Source organism: Etheostoma cragini, chromosome 20, assembly GCF_013103735.1.
Source record: "Etheostoma cragini isolate CJK2018 chromosome 20, CSU_Ecrag_1.0, whole genome shotgun sequence".
NCBI lineage: Eukaryota > Metazoa > Chordata > Actinopteri > Perciformes > Percidae > Etheostoma > Etheostoma cragini.
Genome location: NC_048426.1, coordinates 7294085 through 7312239, shown reverse-complemented (window position 1 = coordinate 7312239; position 18155 = coordinate 7294085). Strand labels below are relative to the sequence as shown.

General features: G+C 40.3%; 1 long non-coding RNA gene across 2 annotated transcripts in view; it reads left to right on the top strand.

Moving 5' to 3' along the window:
• Window positions 1-10675, top strand: part of LOC117935390 — a 107058-nt gene extending 96383 nt beyond the window's left edge. For both annotated transcript variants that reach the window (XR_004654749.1, XR_004654750.1), the window contains exon 4: window positions 9856-10675. This is a non-coding gene — a long non-coding RNA (uncharacterized LOC117935390). The remainder of the gene's footprint in view (window positions 1-9855) is intronic.
• The last annotated feature ends 7480 nt before the right edge of the window (window positions 10676-18155 follow it).

Genomic DNA, 18155 nt, shown 5'->3' with positions numbered 1-18155 from the left:
TCAAAATAGGTCTGTGATCAAGATTTGACACGGTGCAGCGAAAAGGAACAGCAGCCCATAGTTACCTGGTTTCAACAGCAACTGGTTCCCAAACAAATTGACTTTTATATATTAAACGGGACGTAAATGTCATTGAAAGACACAGTTTGTATTCATATCAGAAAACAATGTATTAAAACTAGAACTCATCAAAAGATTACGACAAACCAAGAGTCCATGTTCATTAGGCAGTTGTTTTAATCCTCATCTTCTTCCACGGTGCTCTATAGAATCCCTGGAGCCGGCCGTCTCTGCAGCAGCAAGGTCGGGGCGCAGCCCGCCTTACGTAATCTTCAGCATCCTTTGCGGAGGTGGAAGTTCTGTTCCGGGAGCTTTCCCTGATCTTCAGTGTTGCTGGGTAGTCTGAGGAAAAGCAGATCTTTCTGCCCCTGACAACGGGCAGAGATCTCCGAGCAGCCTGTAGGATCCCCCAACTGGTTGGGTAGCAAAGCACGTTGAAAATCAGCGTGCGATTATTAGAGGTATTCTTCTTTGGGCTATGACTGTAAATCCGGTGGGCTCTCATAATCTCAATCTGAATTTTTGCTAATTTTGGTAACCATTTAGGCAGGGAGCGCAAGAGATACCGGATAGCATTAGAGCCTTCTAGCCCCTCTATCAGCCCCACGATGCAGATGTTATATCTCCGGTTTCTGTCCTCCATATCTGCTATCTTCACCTACAGCTTTTGAAAAGCGTTGTCATGGCTGTCAAGAGTATTTGAGTGGCTTTCGACGGTAGTTTTTAGATTGTCCACATCAGTTCTGATAGAGCCACAGCTTTGCAGTCAGTGAAGTTTGCTGTGCATGGATATCAGTTAGCTTCTCGCCATTGTCAATCCTCACATGTTAAATCTAAGACTGAATCTGAGAAAAACATGGTTTGAGGTAGTTTTTCTTGTTTACGGTTTATCTTTATTACGGTGTTGGGTTTTGTTCTTGTTTGCCATCCTGCTTTCAGTGACTCTCTCAAGCCCAAAGTCATAGAATATCGGAGTTGGAATCATACTACTACTTATTTAAACTTACTTAAAGTCTTTTACTAGTAATGCTTATGCTATTTTGGATATATTGTGTTGCATTTTGACACCATTGCACTTTTTGCATTTTTTCCACATCGCTTTTTTTAAACATGTTAAAATCAAACTTTACTGAAAGGGCACATATCTTTCTTTGTATTTTTGTAATATGTGTGCGACGATGTCATATGACTGTGTGCCTATGTGTATGTATGTTGTGTATAAGCTATTGGACACCTACATTTACTTTGGGATAAGTAAAGTATCTCTATCTCTATCCTATAACACTACTATTTGGCCAGGTGGGGCCAGGAGCTATACCTTAAGGCGCCATCTCTGTCGAGCTGACAACGGGACTCCTCAAAATAAATAATTCTTTAACAATAACTTTTCTTCAACTGCATCTAAGGGTGAATATCTGCCACCTGAAATGGGGCGACGCCTGTGAGCTAGTTCAGGCAGCCAACTCGAGCTGCACTGCGCACACATGACTTGCCTGTATCACTTACTAAACACACCCCTCAATTTGGCGGCCTATTTAAGCAAAACAATTTGCCCATCTCTGCCTTGTCAATGCTGCTGCTGCTGCCCTGCACCCGTATCGCTGGCCACCTCCACCCCAGCATCCACCTGCAGGTTCTGGCCAGGAGGAAGCTACTTTATCATAGCTCCCCAATATCTCATGTAAACCTATACTGCGGGGAGTGATGAGGTCAGAGGCTGGCCTCCAGACACAATGTTCTGCTGTTATAATAAACATTTCAAACGTGAGTTGTCTGACTGAACTAATAATAGTGGATATATCACACTCCTGACTGGGAACATCCCAAGAACAGGTACACTGTGAATTTCTGTTTTGGACCAAGATGAATATCATGCAAATGATAAGAGCAAAACATTCCCAAATCAGAAATGTTTAGAAACAAATTTATCTTAATAAAATGAAGGCATACTGTATTTCCACAGGTTAGCATAAAAAAAAACATTACAAGCAATACTATATAAGCATTTAGTCAGTGGATCTAATTTCTGCTACACAAAATTGTGTACATTATTAAGACTTTTCTGTAATATTTGCTTTTCTGTGTGAAATAACTGATAGTTTTACCTCTTTGAACCTCATAAAATACTCAAATAAAACTTAAATCAACTCAACTGCTCACACGTCATACAGGAGGTGTCAAGGAGTATTTGGCCAAGCTAAAAAGTTTGAGAAGCACTGAGGTTTTGGAAAGGTCAGAATTTGATACACAATGTGTGGCATTTTTGGTGACAATATACTGACACTCACTTATACACAAACAAGATGACACTGGTGATATTTAAAGGTGCATGTAGGGGAATTTTGTCACAGCCACTGTTTCCCTATATTTCTTGATGCTAAGCTAACCAACTTAAACATTCCAGCGAAGATATGAGAGTTGTATCAGTCTTCTCATCTAATTCATAGCAAGAAAGGGAATAAAAGCATTTCCCAAAATGTCAAACTAATCCTTTGGGCTAAAAGCTTTATTTCATCCTGTTTTTTGACTATGACAAACCATCACAAAGAGCTTTAAGTAGTTGCTATTTGCGATTTTTGGTCCTGAATGTTACATACATGAGTTCAAAACAGCTGCTCTGGAAATACGATCCCACACAGATCTTATTTTCTAAAATGTCAAAGTAGTTGACAAACCCAAACCCACTAAATGCAAACTTTATTTTCCTGTGTGTGACTCACTGAAACATGATTTCTCGTGTCATGTGGCTACCACTATATAGAATTTTCTGGGTTTCAATCCCAAAGTTCGGGAAACCAAGGCCTATCGTGGTACGTCAAACTAGATCCAAACTGGAATGAACTAGATTGACTCAGACACTCGGACCGAACCAGACCAGATGCAACACATACAAGGGGACTGCCCCTCTCTTTCTCCCCGAGGTCTTCATCAGAACAATGACATCACTGTAGTGTTGTCTGTGTGTGACATTACCAAATCTGTAGCGAGGACTTGAAGGGGGGAAAAGAGCAAAGGAGCGATGAAGGGAATGAGACAGAAAGTCGGAGATGGAAAGAAGGATGCATTGACAGAGACAGCAGCCGATTCAGAGAGAGACGATATAAGAAAGAGAAAGCCTCGAGCTGTGGCTTGGCTGAACTCACCGTGAACCTCTGCAGATTTATTTTCTCCGAAGCCTGTTTCTCGCTCAAAGGGGGCCAGATTTACATGCCTCTCCCTGTGCTGCTGTAAAACTCGGCTAGGGGACCTGAGGATAGGATAAGTAAGCTGAAGGGACGACATGGAGACAGGTTATGGAATAGGGAAGATGGTTTCACACAGAGTCCGCTTTCTAGTCCATTGTTTTACTGCTCAATAAACTGGCCTTCAGCTTCATGTGCTCTGGTGGGGCCTTCCCTGCTTACCAGCTTGCCATCCTAATGAGAAACATTCCCGCCATTAACTGGGGGTGTTTCATTTTAAACCCTGTCGTTCTTATTGACAGGCTTGGTGTGGTGTGAGCCGATGAAGCACTGCTCTCACAGCTCGCTCTCTACATCCTCTGTGGTGACATGATTATGTCATCATTTGAACACAATCTGGTTCATGTAAGCCATAACATAATGTGTTGTTCTCACACATGTAGAGACACAAAAACATCGGCATTAATAGACGTGATGCGTCTAGTAGGCGCACCGGTGAATCACACCGGTGCGCCTACTAGGGTGTCATATGCAACTTAGGCTTTATATTTCAGTAAAGATAAAGGAAATCCATAGTCTAACATTGTCTTTCTTCTCATTCTTATTGATATTTGGCTCAGCAGAGGCAATGTGACACCATCCTGAGATACTTTACTTAAAACAAGTAGTACATGTCTTTGTTATGTTTTTTGACAGTATATTACATTCAAAGAACTTCTTTTCAGACAATGTTCAATTATCAGACTGACAAGACATCCAGTATGAAGCAATAGCAATTGCTCTGTCGAGAGGGGTCTCTTTAGTTGAGAAGGTAATAAAGCAACAAGATATAATTTATTTATAGAGTCATGATTTACCTATTTTGGAAAAAAAACTTTTGCTTTCTGTAGCACTTTCAATGTCTCAACTGTTGCACATCAGGATACAGACAGGATACAGAAGACCTACAGTACAACTGATGTCAACATTTAGGCCCATTCCCTGGAGGTTTCAAAGGGAATCGGACTAAAACATGGACATAGCATATGTGATGTCATATTTAGGAAACATGTTAAAGCTGGAATTGAGTGTTTTCCTGGATTTATTAAAGACTCCCTGCAACAATTATGCACATAAAGTTCAGTTTACTGTGCCTTAGATTGAGCTTGAAACAGAACAGAAGATGTTAAACAGAAAGCCAGTGTTACAAGCTGAATATGAGTGTAGAGTATGAATGTAGTGGACATTAGAAAAGGCAGAGAATGAAATACCCTGAGCTTTGCATTATGGGAAATGTAGGATTCAGTGTTACGGTGGATATCTCCGCCTCTGCTGCTTTGATTTTGACCATCATCTTTTAAATCAATCTCTTGTTAATTTCAAAACTTTTGAAAGTGCTGTCCTAAATCACGGGAGTGGCCCTTTAAGAGAACAAGTCTGCCAATTTGCCTCAGCGGCTAACCACAGTTATGCAACTAAAAGAAAATCCCATAAAGCCCATAAAGCATTTTTCTCATAGACCACCAATAAAGCACGTCGGTAAAACTTCACACCTCCAACAACAGACAAGGTTGATTTGTATTTGTGTTATGAATCTTTCAACTATAAAGTATAGGCCTAATATCTGTTAAACTTTCTCAGAGTCTAGAAAATGATTAAATTGCCCATATTATGCTCATTTTTGGCAGAGATGGCAAAAGTACTCACTTCCTGTACTCAAGTAGAAGAACAGATACTTAATCATCATTAGTCAAGATTAAAAAATACTGATTTAGCTTCTTTACTCTAGTAAAAGTTACAAAGTACAGGCTTGGAAATTTACTTAAAATATAAAAGTAAAAGTAGCCTTGCGAATGACGGCTATTTTTTATGCAAAGCTACCTGGACCCCATGAATGTTAATAGAGTGCAAGCTGAGAAACTTTAGTGGACATGGAAAAAAGGCTCTTTATTCTTTATATGACATTGTCTACATTTTAAATTGATGTCTGCCAATAGGCCTTAAACATCACATATATGATAAGTATGACAGAGACTGGGACTCCAGGTTAATACGATTTTGACCGAGTAGCAAGATATAAATTCAAGTGTGACTCTGTGAGAATTCCGTGCATATTTTCGTGGGCTCTCAAGGGCTAGCGGTAGCATGCTAGCGGTTAGCCCCCTCGTTTCGGCCAATGACGTTGAAAGCCGTGCAGATTACCCGACAACTGAAGGCTGAAGACATTCAGAAACCTGTATCTCACTCAAAGCAGCATGGATAGTTTTTTTCCAAGTTTGTATGCGTGTAGAAACACCAAAGACACATAATTTATTTTCATAATATGGGCACTTTAAAGACTATGGGTTGAGGGGCAAGTATAGAGCTCATAATGTTAATTTTGATTTAACTGCACAATACCAATTAAAATCCTGTAAAAGCACCAGATAAACAACCTCCATTGGAAGGAGTGGATGCCATATTTGAGTCTGATATCTATTCGTCATAATACATCCATGCATTGAACACCCATGTCATTTTGTTTGTTGCTTAGAGCCAGACCTAAATTACAGCAATGGGATGGATTCTGGGTAGAGCTGAAGTGAGATGAGGAAACAACAACCAGCGATAATGTGATGTTCCAAAAATGGCGACACTCTTTGAGGAAGTGAAATTAATGATTGAAACCTTCTAATTTCGTGTGAAAATAAATCACATTGTTTTCAACAGAGAATTTGGATATTTTCCTAGACACATCAAAACAGTCTGTGTTTTCGAAGAGGAACTGCTACTGTTCTGTCTTCCAATGCCCGGAGTATGTGCCTAATCTACCAGATTGAGGCTTCCACACCAGATATGTTCATTAAAATACTAAACCACTCCTTTACAATATAACTATTGTATTGCACTAAATGATGCATCCCATCTTATTCCTTTGAGGCATACACAATAGCTAACAAATAATGTCTCGGAACAGTGACAGCTCTCCATTGTGTATCTACTGGTCAACTTGACTCTAATTTAAACAGGATTTCCTCTTTTCCTCCAGTCCTACCTCGTGTACTGTAATTGTAGAATGTATTACTGTATGCAAGCTCACACTGGAGTCCACTGAGGAATTAACTAGTTGTCCTGCACCTCTGACTCAACTCTCTGTGAACTGCTTGTGGAACCAGGGGTCAGTGACTCTGGGTTTCGTATCATTTTTCCCTCCCACTTCTCTGCAGTTTTTGCTGGGGGTGAGTTGAGGAGTGCTAGGGAGGCAGGAAGGCTCTCAGCTCCTGATCCCAGCAGAGCTCAAGAGAATTGTGGCTGCTTTCTTTGTCTGACACGTAACGCTCAACACGCCTGTCGGAGCGGCCCAGCTGTGACCCAGAAAAGGAGGAGGGGTGAGGGCTAAAGGGCAGACAAGAGATAGGTGTAACGGGTTAGAGCTCATTCCTGCTCACTTAATTTGAACTCATGTTGCACATGCTTTAGATTTGACAATTAAGTAAAAATGATGTCATGTGCGTGTGTGTGGGGGTGTTGGGGGGGGGGGTATAAATTGTCTACGCACAGATGTTCCCTGATGATACTAACACTCAATATGTTTGTTTTTGCAGATTTTTTTTTTTTTCTGTAACGGTGCAATTTCTTTCTTCCTTCCTCTATAAGAAAATTGAGTAGTTGGCTCTGTAGGGGAAATTTTGATTGCATTTGTGGGACAAACTTGCTAAATGTGTAGTTGTACTTCCCCCAAAAAGCAAGTGCTTTGCTAATAGCAACATTTTGTTTTGCTGAATCAGATAAATTGGTGGTGATTAGTATCTTGATGTTTGGTATCTGGTGTTATCTTTTCCAAACCTTGTTAAAAACCTACAGAACTTTATGAAGCCTGTGGGCCATTATTTTTCTGGTTGCCTGTCCCATTCTTGTGAGTGCGATATCTCAAGAGCCCCTGGAGGAAATTTCATCAAGTTTGGCACGAACATTCTCTTGGACTCGAGGATGAACTGATTCAATTTTGGGGGTCAAAGGTCACCTCACAAAATTAGTTTTTGGCCATAACTCAAGAATTCCTGCACTAATTATGGCAACATTTTATTGTTAAGACGTGTGTAAAGCATCCACGTTTTTGGCAAAAAATGTACTTAATAACTTTTATTAAATTACTTAAAAGTCTTCCTCACATATACTATATGAGTTTGAACAGATATAGATCCAAGCTGCATTTTGACTGGTTGGCAGAGGCATACAAAGTGCAAGGTAGTAATTCTAGTTTAAATTCTTGTGAAGATCCAAAAGTTTCCAAAGATACCACTAAGATTTGGGTTGAAATGTGTATTAAATAATACACAACACATTGAAAATGTTGTTATTTGAGGGAACAGGGCAGACATTTGCATATTTCACTGAATCAATTCTTTTTTGGCCACTTTGGGGCAGCACAACCTTATAAATTTCATGTGCTGTCTTAGTTGCTAAATGTTCACCAGGTAGTAGAAAGTCAAGAGGCTGCAGCCAAAAATAATGCAGACTCTCTCAGCTTGGTTGCAGGCCCGTAAACCCCCAAAAAACAAGCTGAAAGATGTTAAAGGTTTTTGTAGAGCTCAGGGGAACTGCAGTGTTGGGTGGTACATTTCTATGGGTTCAACGTTACGTCATTTTAACCATGGTTATATTAAATACATTTTTAGAATCTTTTTTAGCCAAAATGAGAACAAATGAATGGTGAATATTCAATGAAAGCAGCCTTAAGGGTCCTTAAGGGAAAACTCGATGGTGCAAATGTATGTTGAGAGGTTAAAACATGAAGTCCGCATGTAATAATAACCGTATGCAAAGGTGGCTTTTTGCCATATATGTATGGATATATGTATGGATGCAGTGCTGTTACCAGATTTTAGATGTACAGACGTGTGTGACCGTGTGTTAAAAGACTCCGAGCAGATGGAAGCCCATTTTTCAAATGACATTTCAATTATAAAGTCTTGCAGAACCACATTATTACACTCCTGCAGACTCCCAAAGCCACTAAAACCACTCACAGACTGCACTTACATTACAAGACACCAAACGTGAGCACACACAAGCACAGACACAGTAAAACCACGTTTGTGCACACATGAAGACTATGTAGTATTAATATTTTAGGCTTGTCAGAACTAAGTGCTCACTCTCACAGTCCAGCACACTCAAGGCAAGAGTAGGAGGAGCAGATCAAAGAAAATGTGGTTAAAAAAGAACACCCAGGGACACCCACCTCCACATAAACAGGGGATCTCCTTACCAAAAACAAAGAGGCCTAAGCAGCCAACTCACATCCAGCGGAACGGTGGGGGGGAGGGCGGAAAGGTAGAGCAAAATCATTCATTACTGTAATTACAACCTGAGCCCACTTACTCTTTCATTCAGCGGTAGGAGGGGAGAAAAGAAAAATGGGAGAGAAGAGATTAGAACTTGCCCACAGTTGTGTTTACCTCACTCTGGGAGATAGCTCATCCTATTTCTTTCTTCAGATGAACACACACAAACACGTTAATGGAGAGGAACACACAGAACAGTGCAGGGGTTCCCTAATCTGTCCTCGAGATGCGGTTTATGTCAGTAAAAATAATGAGCTATGAAAGGCCTGTCTAAGTGTCTTCATCACAGTATTTATCTTCTCTCCCTGCTCTGAGTCAAGCTGTCCCTCCCCACCTCCCTTAACTCATTATACCTCTGAAGCAGAACAGTGTTTGACTGTTGGATAAACATCTCTCATTTTGTTGTTTTTGTCCTTACAGTACATCTAGATTTCTAGGTCACGTTTCAGTCGGGACAGCTTAGAAGAATAGTTAAACATTTCAGACGAGCAACTTATTTGCTTTCTTCCTGGGATAAGATGAAAACACCAATTGCGCTCTCATTTCTGCCAGTGTCAAATTGATAAGCTTCATAGCTTTTACAGAAGCTCCTTACGTTTACTGTCATCGCTCTCGTTGCTTTTGGTCGCAGCAGGCAGATGTTTTCAGCAAACAAGCTCTGATAAACCAACTGTCAATACCAGTCAACAAAGTTAGCGTCTATCAGGTAAACTTAGTGGAGCATTTAGCAGCTGAAGAGGCAGATATTTCCCTCAGGAGTTGGTGGAGACCAAAAACAGAGCCAAAAGTAGAGTGACATTTGCCAGGTGGCCAGAAACACGACCCACATCTTATCTCCTGGATGTGTATATAAGCAACTATCAACTCAAAAGGTGGTTTCAGGTTTACAAAGTTGCAGCCAGCAGCTGGTTAGCTAAGTAAAAAGTCTAGAAAAAGGGGGAAACAGCTAGCCTGGGTTTGTCCATCCAAATACAGTATTTATGGGTTCATGTTTACCGACATGTTGGGCTACTCTTTTAAGTGGAAGAAAAAGTAATTGATTCGTTGTTGATTTCTAAGGATCATTCTTGAATTTTTAACAAAACGTACAATAACCCTTTTCAAAATATCATCGGAGAAACATATAAATAAGAAGAAGTTTTGTTATAAAACTCCCTTTATGATTTTTACATGACTCGCACTAAACTGCTTCTGCATCTGTGGAAAATCTTCTGGAGTATGTTGACTCACTTTGTGACCGCAGCTTCCAGCCTCTTGTCTTTTTAGAGCCTCCTCGTTTACGTTGCTCTCATCTCTTTGTCCCTCAGGACTTCTCAAACACAGCCCTGGGTGTTCCTCCGGGGAAACAAAACATGCTGGAGAGAGGAAGGGAAACGGTAGCTTAATGTGATATTAGGACAACAACAACTACAACAATGCCTGGAAAGTTCACCTACTGGGCCGCATTTGGCTATGATGTATTTCCAGTCATTTAGGAGACCTACAGGTGCCAGGAAGTACGCCTCAGGCACCCTGTGGCATTCATTCAGAAATGTGCTAATGTAAATGCATAGGAAAATGCATGATACATGTGAAACTGAGTAAATACATGTATATGTATTTGTGAATGTTTTAGGTGTTTTATGTGAAGCGTGTTTGACTTGTGCTGTGCCCTTACTGTTAAGTCTGTTTGGGGAAAAATAAAAGACAGATAAAATGTGTATTTTCTGCCACATTTCTACTTCAGTTATTCTTTGATCTTATTGCAGAGGAAAAGCGGACTTTATGCTTGAATGTGTTTTGGTGTTTTGTCACCATCATATATGTCTGTATATGTCATATATGTCTAGAGGTTATAAGTCTCAGTCTCAGGTAAAAATGTGATTTGTTTTTTTAACAGAGCACAGGGCTTTAAATTCTAGAGCGGGTGAGTGAATCTCTGCTCCCAACCAGCACAGAGAAAGAGCACAAGTGGCACCTAGTGGACTGCAGCAGTGCTGCACCCTGACGTGAAGAGAGGAGGTTTCAGGCATGCCTTGCTTTCTCACTCACTGACTTGGTGACCTGAGCAATAGGTCTAAGGTCTCTTGTTGTAAGTCACATGTTAAGCTTGACCTTTATTCTTGTTCAGGACAGTTGTAAAGTACTTTGAAACAATGCTTCTAAATAAATAAAGTTATAATTATAGTCAACAATAATAGCTTTGTGAAAGCAATGTAGACAAGAAAGTAAATTGATTCTTTTATATGTTTAGCTCTAAGATATATATATATATATATATATATATATATATATATATATATATATAATTTATAATTATGCAGCTGCAATGGTCACTTACACTATACTGGAAAGCAATTCATTAGATCAAGGGGACCTAAAGGTAAAATTATAATTCACAGACAAACTGTAATACTAAAGAGTTATACAAATTTTGGGATATGCACTTATCTGCATCCTAGCCGGGAGTTAGATGAGAAGTAAGATACTTCTCCCATAATCACTAAATAGGAAGCAGCAGTGGGTTGGCTTATCTTAGCACAAAGATAGGAAACAATGAGAAACAGCTAGCCTACCTCTCTCCATGGTAATACAATTTGCATTCTAGTCCCTCTAAATTAACCGATTTAATGTTGTTTGTTTGTGTTATTTACCTTTGAAGAAAACAAAACTGTCCGTTTCCTCTTGTTATGCTAAGCTTAGCTAACCCGCTGCTTGTTGTAACTTCACATTTAATTGACGGGGATAAGACGGCTATCAATCTGCATGTTTTTCTTTCTGCAAAAGAAAATAGAAGAAAATTTGCATAATTCCCAAATTGGGAAACTATTTATTTACGTTAAAGAAGCAGCTGCAGCAGACTGACACTAATGAAATGTACAACAACAATAAAACCACCGAAAATGCACAACTCAGGCACTGATCCAATTAAAACTGTGTGAACTTGACAAAAAAAATGATGATACATAACTTTACGTAGAAGAAGACACAATGTGGTCTGATTACCCCTCATTGACTTCTTCTCTTACTAGTAACTTAACATTTATAGTTAAACGAGTGATCCCTTCAACAACTCATGTCAACTCTCATTAGTGACAGCCATCTTGGGTCATGAGATGAGTTATGAGTTTTTTGACCGTCTTGTTTCCCATAGTCACATAACAGCCCCTCCAAATGAATCTAATGCTGCATGCTTACTCATAAAAATCTTTGAAGTTGCAAACAAATGTAAGACTTGTAACATGAACACCAGTATGAAGCAAGGGTCCCTTAATGGCTTCCTTGCACACCAAGGCTTTCCTTCTTGAAGATGGGTCCAATTCATCATGCATATTTCAAGACTTGCTGTTGATGTGAAGGCAATGGCCCGACCCTAGTTTTTATCCAAGAGAAATTTGTAGGTGTTTCTGGTCATTTACTCCCCTTTTTTGCTTTCCTTTTTTTTTTTTTAAGAATGCCCGGTCACATCTGCATCCACCTGTGTTTGTCTTCCACTAACCTGAAACAATTCCTCTTCCTTCATAGATGTGGAGCCTCCACACCTTTCTAAACCCAGTCCAGCTCTCAATGGCTGATTGTGTCTTCTCCTGTGACGTTACGCCTCTGACCTTCTCTCCATCCACCCACAGAAATGCTGCTTCTGCTACGGCCCATTTGGTTGTATACATAGACACACGTGTGCACAGCTTTATCTATCAAAAAATAGAGTGTGTTCTGTGTAAACATGGATACACACAGTCACTCACACACATGAGCATCCAAGCACGCATGCAGAACCACACGTAGAGCCTCTCGCCTCTTTTCTGCTGACGGTACATCTGCAGCCCAGATGTGCGCTGTACTCTGAGGTGCTGCTGAGCGCAGGATATTTTGCATTCCCTTCTGTGGAACATGTGAGGCGTTCCTGTGGGCCGTCCGTCTGCCTGCATTAGTCTGTGTGTCATGGGGATTGGTTTGCCTCGGCCCCTTGTTGGCCAGCTCCAGGGGTTTGGGTATGACTGCCTGCATGCTTATTTGGGGCAGATGTTGGGTGCTGAATCAGGTGGTGAGAGAGAAACTCTGGCAGACACTGGCTGCCCTGTGTGGCGGTCCAGCCATAAATAACTAAATCTTCCGAGTTTAAACTTCTCTGCTCCTGCATTTATCACATCTGATGTTTATATGCTATGCCGACTGTACCCGCCCCATTATTGAACCGAGTACTACCAAAAAAGTATTTTATACTATCGTCTTTTAGCTACAGAACAAAACAAAATACCTCAAGAACCCACATGGAGTATTTATTGACTGACGTTTTGGGAAGCAAATGCAAGTTAATCCACTTTGATTTTGTAGTAACTTTCTTACAAATTTTCATTTGTTTGTTAAATCTTGGGTCTTATTTTAATATCCTATTGTTCTTATTAACAATAGTCACCAAGTTCCTTTCTGGCATCTGGAAATGTGATGCCATCACTAAAAATAAGTCAATAAGTCAGATAGGGCAAGAAACATGAGGAGTCAGATGTGTGTAAGAAAACAAGGTCAAATAGCAAAAGTGTTACCCAAATGTCCACACTTAAACATCTATCACACCTTCATGAAACCACACTTATTGCAGTTGTACATGCACGCCGATTTTGATTGACTACTTTGACATTTTGGATGCACTCAGATAACCTCCAGATTAAGTTTAGAATATCTGGCTTGCTGTCAGATAATGAAAATAAGAGCCAAGTTGAAGAATTATCTGTTTAAAAACATACCTGAATATGAAAGAAAGTACCATGCCCTGCCTAGCCCCGTCTGTTCTTCTATTGGTTGTGGTTGGTGTTGAAAATGTGCAGATGAGGCGGCATGAAAGCTGCACAGAATCCCTTCAGATAACACAAATTCCAGAGAGGAAGTCAGATCAACATGAATAATATGATTGCATGATAACATGATACTGCATGTATTGCAGTTAGATGTTGTGAAACTACAGGGCTTTAATATAGTTGAAGTGGTGTACGATGACGGCCGCAATGCAGGGAATAGAAATTGCCTTTTTTTTCTTTTTCTTCTTTTTACAGCTACGGCCGCAAGGTAAAGTGGTGGGCGTGCAATAAATATAATAGCTGAGCACAAAGTGACACATTTAACAATGCAGTGTTACTGTAGTAGAATTACCTTGTCATTCCATAAACAACGCACTCGGAACTCACACAAAATCAAAATCAGTTTTCTACTCATGGGTAGTACTATTCTGCCTCCAAAGACAGTAGCTTAATGTTTTCTGTGGCTCTTGAGGAGTCTTTTTGATTTGTCAAGTCTGAGAACTTTTTTGTGGTTTAGGCTTAAAGACTACAAAAGGTCAAAGGAAATCCTGTACTGCAAACTGGGTGTGTGGACACCCACAAGGCAGCAAAGATCTAATGAAAATACACAATTGAGTTGCATGATAGGAAGTGTAGGATCTTGGTTTTTTGGAGCATGACCCATACCAGACGACACAAAGTCAGGATATCTCTGAGTCTGCCGCAAGTACCCCAACTTTATCAAAGGGCCTAACCGTGCCTTCCACATACAGTCCATATGCAGAGGGTAGACACAATAATAGAAACATTGCAAATAGTTAGTTTTTGAGATCACATGATAAGACTGCTTGTAAAACAGTAAAAACAGTATCATGCATCTTATGCTAACACATATTCAAAACCAAAACAACCATCAATTGACATGTACATATATGTGGAAAATGTCAAATGTATTATAAACTGAATAGCAGATGTAAGAATGATAAGAAAAATGAAATGCTTCTGAGCAGGCCTAAGGTTTATGGGAAGGAGACTCCCCAGCTTTCTCCACGGGACTGGCAAATTGAATTTTTTTAAATTTACAAACAATAGTTTTAAAGTTTTAAAATGCGGAAAAAAAACTTTTACAAAACAGAAAGATAATGCTGCATTAAGTAGTGTAAAATCATAAATTCCATTTTAGAAATTGATTGGGTTGAAATGCAGGCGCCATTGATTTGCCTGCAGACCATCTTCATTAGACCATGTATTTTATCTTTTGAAACTTCTCCCCCAGAGTTAGTTTCTCATTTTTAGCCTCAGCTCAATCCCTGTGGTCTTCCTCCATGTTTCCCAGCCTCTATGATGTAATTCTGACTTCCTGAACTTACTTCCCCATGTTTCATTTTGCCCTTGTCTCATGACTATGCACACCAGTCCTTCTCCCGGTTAAACCAATTTTCTCCTCAGAACCCTTTCTTCAGGCAGTGCCTGCCGTTGGCCAGCGTCTCCACAGCTGGCAGAGAACAGATTCCAGGCCAAGCAATTGTGAATTGTTGCCCTCACACCACCTGCTATAGGGTCATGATCATGGTGATGTGTACTGTGTGTGTGTACTTTGTGTGTGTGTGTCTGTCTGCATATAGAAGAGTAGAGGATGCTTTACCACACACAAACACATAACTGACACAGCATGAGGCTCCATTGTGTCCCAATCGGTTTACCAAGAGGAACTGAATAACCAGTATGGCCTCCATCCTTCGCTCCAGTTGACATAGATAGGGACAGCGAGAGACGGAGAGCTGGAATTCCCCTTTGATCAGTGTCCGTTATTCGATGGGATGTGGCGTTGCTGGGGGTGTTAAGCGCTGGGAGGAGGCTGTTGGGGCTAAGGGCAGGGAGAGAGTGCTCAATTGTCTTGTCCCTTTCTTTTTTGGGATGCACACCCCCACCAAGAAGCCGATACCGAGGTCCTGACCTCTTCCCCCCCTTTCTTCTGCCGCGGCGGGGATCATACTTGAAGGACGCGTTCTGTCCTGTGTAACTGCTTAACAACCCCCTTTTCAGAAACGTATCCACTCAAACTGTCTTACACAAGTACTTTCCACACTGCTTCTTTCAGGAGGTGGAGGTTCAGACGTTGGCGGGGGTGGAGGGGGGGGGGATTAAAGACAAAAACTGACAAGTACTGGACAAATTGACTGTGTCAGTGAGTTTTAGTTATGGAAGCATCTGTTGCTGCAAGTTTGGTGCTAAGTTTAAAAAAATAAAAGGATCAAGAGCTTTTTTTTTTTAAATGGAGGAGGGGTGCAGCAGAAGGGGCGCTGTTTGTTTCAAGAGTCTGGTGTTATTTACGCTATGTGTGTACAGCCAAAGCCTTCAAAGAGCAGAACATTTGGTCATTAACAAAACTGTTGTGTTTGTCAGCTGTATAACATATTGCTCACTTGGAAGTGCCACATTGAGCAATAACTTTGCACACCAAAAAGCATCTGCAGTCTACATAAGATGCACAGAGATGGCCTTAAACATGAGTCTTTCCATTTACTCATGTAAACTGAGGGAAAACACAAGTTCTATTCCAACACAACATATCCAGCATGTTACCAATTAAAGCTCTATTTAAATAAAATATCCAGCATGTGGAAAACATGATGCAGCATGTTACCAATTGACAATTTAAAAAGAAAAAAAGAAAATCCAATTACAGCAATTTTTAAACATGCAGGATATTCCACTCCCAAGTCCGTTTTCTGACAAAAGGGACATTGATTAGTCAGACAGATTAAGCTGGTTAGTGGTCTGCTGGGAAGAGGACAAAAATAAAAACCCATCAAACTCAGCAACAGAGTCTAAGACAAAAACAATGCAAAAAGGTTTGAATTTGTTTGAATTGATTCAATATGAGTCATTCAGGAAGATGACAAACAATTGTGGTGGGAATACACAACTAATACATCTGCATCTCCCCTATTAGCTGGTTAATACTGTATGCACCACTAACAACATAGGCCACACCGACATATAGCCCCCTGGTTGGTTAAAATGGCAGGCTGCTCTGTGTGTCAAATGGGAACTCTGCCGATTTTACACATCAAAATCAGTTTTCCTGTCTTGGCAAGTACTACTGAGAAAGTGTCTTCTGTGGCTCTGGATGCAAATATGAGAACAAAAAATGTTCCTTTAATACTGAATGCAAGACTAACGCATATAATATAAATATATAAACCAAAGGTGTGACCTTAATCATTATCTTATCTTGTTTTAAGGCCTTTGTTATTTCAGTTTAATTTGTGCTTACGTGTTGCATATTCCAAAATAAATTTCTGTTTAATCAAGAAACTCAGGGGTGTAACACAAAACACTGGTCCCTGCATAAAGGCGTTCACTACGGGCCCCTCACCACAACCACAGCTACTCGTTCTAGCGTGTTTTTTTCCTCACCTAAGGGCCCTGGGTACTCAGTGCCCCTTCTACCCCCAGCCCGACACCCCTGAAGAAACCATAGAGAGATGGAGAGAAACAAAAAAGGCAAGTTCATTTCTATAGCACCGTTTAACAACAGGGCAATTCAAAGTTCTTTACATGAGACAGAAAGGCATAAAGGAATAGAGAAAGTAAACCCAGAATAAAGACACATGAATAGGATTTTCAACAGTCGAATTAAATAAAGTAGAAGATAAGTATGAGCTAGAATGCAATAGGACAAATCAAACTTACTTTAAGCTCTTTGTATGACAACATAAGATCGTATAACATATAAAAACCTGTTTCCCCCTCATCTCATATGAGTACAGAATGTAACCTCTATTTGGATCTAATACATAACCTCTTAAGTGGTGGAAGAAGCACTTTAAGTAAAAGTAGCAATACCACACTGAGAAATACTCTGTTAGTAAGTATTAGTCCTGCATTCAAATGTGTACAAACTTTACTTAATGTGCTCATATTATGCTTTTTGGCTCTTTCCCTTTCCTTTTTGTGTTATCTATCTTTTTTAAAATCTTTTTATAATGCTCACCTAGCTGCTAGTGTGGCACGCCCTCATACTCTGCTTCTTTATGGCTAGTAGTCCATGCCTGTGCACTGTGCATGTGCAACTCCCAACAAAGATGGAACAGAAGTGAGATGCTTGACTCTGTAGCTAAACCAGAGAGCTCAACACACAGGGTGAAAAGAGGAGCTGCAGCAGAAAATAAGCATGATATGAGCACTTTAAAGTAGTAAAAGTAAAAGTGCTCGTCATTCAGTACGGCCTTTTTCAGAATAACGTATTTTATAATGTTGGATTATTGATGCATTAATGTGTACCCCACAGTAATGTTGCATCTGATAAAGGTGGGGCTTATTTTAGCTGCTTTATGTACGGCTATGTAGATGGGAGATCCAGGAGAGGGAAAAAGGAGAGATTCACAGATTTCCAGCATCAAAATCAATTTAGAGATAATCTGTGAGTTGATTTATTCCAGAACCTTCTAAACAAATGAGTTTTCCGTGGTGTTACAGAGGCTTTAGTTCTGGCGGCCTCTTGTGGTAACAATAAACAAAAGACTGGACATAGAGGACAGTACCTTTACTGTCCAGCAGAGGACAGCATGTCACTGAAACATTCAAGTTTGAGTCATGCCTTCCTCTTTCTCCCTCTTTCTTTCAGTTACACGTTCCTTCCCTCTCTTATGCTTTTTTATTTGTCTCTTTAATTCTCTTTTACTGGCATCGTTGCTAAAGTTGCACATGGACAGACAATACCACACAGACAGGCAAACAAACCATATGGTCTGGTTCTTGAGTTGTGTAGTAGAGTTGTTTTCCCTCTCTCTATACTGCTGTCTGCTTCTGTCTGAGTCTGCTAAAACCATCACCCCCCCCCCCCC